A 4,948-nucleotide genomic window follows, 5' to 3' on the forward strand; every position below is an offset into this window, starting at 1 on the left:
AGCCAGCTGCTTCTCCTCTCACTCAGGGAGAGAGAGAGAGAGAGAGAGAGAGAGAGAGAGAGAGAGAGAGAGAGAGAGAGAGAGAGAGAGGCTGTAGCCTAGGGGCGAGTAGTTCTCTGGCGCTCGACTGCTTAATTAGCAGTTGGATAACGGTGTTTGCTAACTTCTCTGACTTTGTTTTCTGTGAGATTTGGTCGCCATGGCGACTAATTTACTTTGAAATGTAGATCATTTAAAATAATTTTGCTAGAGGAATTTTTTTAACAAAAACAGAATGACATAAATAAGAGTGGTAGCTAGCAACGTGATGAAAGTACTAGCTAATAAGCTACTCGGTGTTGATTACGAAAATTACCTCCTGTTTATTTCAGTACTGTTTCACTCTCCCCATGACAGTGAACTGTCCTTAGTCTGTTCTCCACTCTATCAAAGCCTATGGTTCTCTTTTATAATGTGAGCAAATCAAAAGTTCTCTGTTCTGTTCTATACTAATTCTCTCCCAGTTACGCATTAGTGTCAGACAGATTTTTCATAATAACACCACTATGCATTATGGATTCTGAACCTCATTAGCGTGTTGACCAGCTCGACAGTTAGCTATAGCTAACAGGCTCCTCCAGATGTATTCAAAGACAGGACAAGTCTTTTCTTAAAGATGCCATTGTAAAACGACAATAAACATAACTAGAAAGGGAAAGTTCGTGAGCGAACTTTAAGTTGGCTTGAAAAAGCCAGTTCATTTCGTTAAAACGTTAAATGGTTGAAAACTGTTGATAGTTGTTAAAATGTTGCTAAAATGTTAAGTAAACGCTGCGGTATCCGTGGTGGATGGTAATTTGTTGCTAGGTGCTACTGTCAATGACGTTCCACCTTGAATTCTGTGCCACGTTAATTTTTGGGCTACCTTAAACTAAGTTCCACCTTAAATTTAGTGGTATATTAATTCCAGTTCGACCTTAAATTCTGTGCCACCTTAATTTTAGTGATACCTTTAAGTTTCACAAATTCTCTGCCACCTTAAATTTAGTGCGCTATGATCATTTCAGTTCCACCTTAGATTCTGTGCCACCTTAAAAGAAATTCCACCTTAAATTCCGTGCCACCTTAATTTTATTGCTACATTAATTGAAGTTCCACCTGAAATTTCATGCCATCTTAATTTCAGTTCTATGTTGGTTGAAGTTCCACCTTAAATTTAGTGCCACCTTAAGAAGGTTCCACCTTAAATTTAGTGCTGCCTTAAATTTAGTGCTACCTTAAAAGCAGTTCCACCTTAAATTCAGTGCTACTTAAGTACAATTCTACTTTAAAAATCAGTTCCAGCTTAAAAAATTCATTATGTGTGCTGATACTGCTGAGCATTAGGCTGTGAGCATGTGAGACCGTGTTCGGTGCATGAGAGTGTGTGAGAGGGGCTGTTGTGACATCACAAATTTGAATGTCGCCAATATTCTGCCCATTCATTCCTATGGGAAAGTGGCTCTAGCTCAAAAAAACTAGGAGGAATAGCATTTAGTTTTTTTAGTATAGAATAATAAGAAAATTACAAAGAAACATGTTTCCAGAACGCCTGTTACAAACTTACATTACCTTGTGTTCAGCCAATGAGTTGCTCCGCTCGCCAACCAATCGCTCAGTAGCAGTAATGCTAACTAACCAGCTCTCAGTAGCAAATAAGTGAATAAAGGATTCATTATTCAGTAGTGAATAAAGGAAGGTCCTGAATAAGTGGTTAGAAAACAAGTTAAAATTTCGTTTTTAGTCGTTTAGCTATTCATCCCAATCCATTGAGGACTAGCTTGTGGGACCCCTCTAGTGTTGTGGAGTTGTTGATATAACGGGAGGAATAGCAAGTGGCCAGGTTCCCCTAAACTGACTCTGGTTCTAGAGTTCTCTTAGCAGTAATGATATGATGAACAAAGGCTACACTACAAGTGTTTTGCATTAAAAATGTCTGTTAAATGATATGCGAGGGTGGGGCATAATTCTAACTTCATGATCGCCTGGTTCTCAGTGTACAACATTAAAATAAAAAATTAGGGAAAAATAACGCCAGAAAGTATATTTTAATAGCATCTAATCAATACATTTATAATTTGGAAAGTGAAAAATACGATTTAGTTGTCAAGTTGGTACCCTGTTCACTGTGCTAAATTATTATATTTTTACTGTTTTTAAAACGTATAGGTCTCAAAAGTACAAATGAGGAAAATATCTAAACCTGCAATAGCATGTAGATGCTGATAGTTTTATTATTCTCATTATTATCATTGGATATTCTGTGTGAAGAATGATCCATAAAAAACAACCAGGTAGTTAAAGTGATGTAGCAGCTCTGTGTGGGAGAACACAGGAGCCAAACTCATGTTCTCCAGTAAAAGCAAGCCAAGCCAAGCAGTTCTCTGAAGAACCATGACTCAGGGCACAGGTTGCATTCCATTTGGTTAAGTGCATATCAGTAAAACTAGTTTATCACTCAATAGTAAGCAGTCTGCTTTTGAAAGATGTTCAGTTATTCAGTGATGAGAGTAAACCTCACATTTAGGTTCACTTAGGGTTCAGCATCTACCTGGCATTGTTAAACATGGAAGGGACCAAACTAAGGGAGAGTAGTGATATTTCCGTACATTAGGGCTTTCCACCATTTTTTAAAAACATAATGAAATCACAAGTTGTGGTCCAAAGTTCCTGTCACCACCATTATAAACAGAATACAAGTCTGTAATTTTTTTCTACAACGCACCATTTAACATAAAACACTGAATGACTTAACTGACTCTCAATGACATTGACAAAATTACAGAGAAATTTCAATAGAATTCCACCTTTATGATGAGTTCAGGGGTTACAATACAGTCCTGAACCTTTCACTTTGTGTACTTCAGTACTTTAGGACTAGTGCAATGTTTATAATATAGCCTGTTCCTAAGTAATGAGGGGTTTCTGGCATATCACTGTGGACTTCAATATGCAACAGACTTTACTGACAAGCAGGAGACAGGAACCCAGTTTTTAATTTGCAGTAGGTGGGCACTGGTACATCTTAGCTCTCTCCTTGCTGAATCACTCAGAAGACACAGCCCTCATTCAGTGTTTCTTTAGTGATGTCAGAACTGGGAATATTTTACACAGTGTGGTCCTTGTGTTTGGTTTTAAATCCTTGTTTGTTGTGTGCCTATTTCATGTGTTGTGTAGATGCTCTATATAAAGGTTACATACTTAAACAGGACATTCCCAAAAACCTCTGGTGGCTTAAAAAATGAATGGGAAATAAAGGTGGTATTCTTAGGTAAAGAGGTATTTCAGAGACCACACAGTTGACCCCTGCAGGCAAACAACAGATGACCCTCACTGACCTCTTCAAGCCCCTTTGAATATGCAGTTGAGAGTAGACTGTTTCCATTAGAACATTGTTACAGAGAATTTTCTGTTATTACAAAACCTTATAATAGGTTTATAATACTGATGGCAGGATATGTTTGGTACAGTTGTATACAAATGTTTTGTTGTGAAAAGTGAAAAGTTTACAGGGAACAAATGTAAATCTGCAAACTGCAGTTTTTAATGCATAATTCCTGTTTACTTGCTGAGTTTAACATTTTGGAAGAAAAAAAACAAAATATAAAATATATTGTGCTATAACTAACCCAGGCCACAATGTTCGGTTTCTTTTCCTCCCATATGTTAAACGCATTAAATAAAGTGAGTTTGCTGTTGATGATGTATTACATAATTTGATCAGGGGTGTCCAAACCTTTGCATATAACTATACTGGATAAAGAAGAAAATTCAATTCAAGCAATCTGTCAGGTCAGAAGAGCTAGTGTCCAGTCTGTCTCCACAAACACATACACACACACACACACCCACACACACCCCATCCCCTGCTCCTTGAAAAAATGTTTATTTTTGATTACAACTTTGTTGCCTTAGCAACCACTTTTAACAGCAGGTGCCGGGGGATTTTTTTCTCTCTCATACTTCATCTTTACTGGACCTTGAAAGCAGGAGACTTGGAAAGAAACAGCCCGTACTTGCACTCTTTGAACGCCATTCCTCAATATGAAAGTATGAAAGTTTTCTAAAAATGCACACTAAACATGCAATTATGCGCCTGCTTGGAACGGATGGCTTGTAACAGTTCTCATCCCAGAAGGGAAAATGTGAGTTTGGAGAGAATGCTCAGCATTGGTTAGCCTGAGAGCATGACTCACACCTTTTAGCCCCGAACTAAACTAGAAGCAGACACAATGATGCACATATTTTCAGGCGTCCCCCCCTCCCCCCAATTCCCCACCACCAAGCTGTCCCTCTCTGGCTGAGCCTGAATGGAAATGACGGCATGGAACAAAGTGAAATCGCAGAGTATTTTTCCTGTTCTGGATGTTTTCCAGATCATTTCTGAGGTCATTAAACGCCGGCTCCAGTGACTGCACTTCAGGCACAGTGCTCCTTTAGTACAAACACACACACACACACACAGACCAACACAGGGATTTCCTTCAATCAGGTTGGGGGGTGGGGCAGTGATGGCAGGGGTAACAGTGATTGCTCCAATTCTGGGGGCTTTGACAAAGTTTCCACACGCACACACCCCAAAACAAACCCCAGAGTGAACAGGAGCCAAGGTGGGATTCCTGAGCCTTGCTGTAATACACAGCTGTGTTTCCCCAGGGTGCAGTGCAGAGAAAGCCTGTGGTTTAGCAGCTCCACAAGGATGCTTCGGAAACACTGAGACTGGTTTACTACCCCTCACTAAGAAAAAGGCAGAATAAAAGAAAGCCCCTCTGGGCTCGTCCAAACAACCACAGTTCCAGTCCCACAAGGATGCTTGTATGCAATTCTTTGATTTGTGTTTCAGCGACAAAGCCCAAGTTCACATTCCTCTTAAGACAAGCTTGCTCAAGCAAGCAGTATAAGACAAAATACAAAAAGGTGATCCACCCAG

This window comes from Pygocentrus nattereri, chromosome 3 (assembly GCF_015220715.1).
Source record: "Pygocentrus nattereri isolate fPygNat1 chromosome 3, fPygNat1.pri, whole genome shotgun sequence".
NCBI lineage: Eukaryota > Metazoa > Chordata > Actinopteri > Characiformes > Serrasalmidae > Pygocentrus > Pygocentrus nattereri.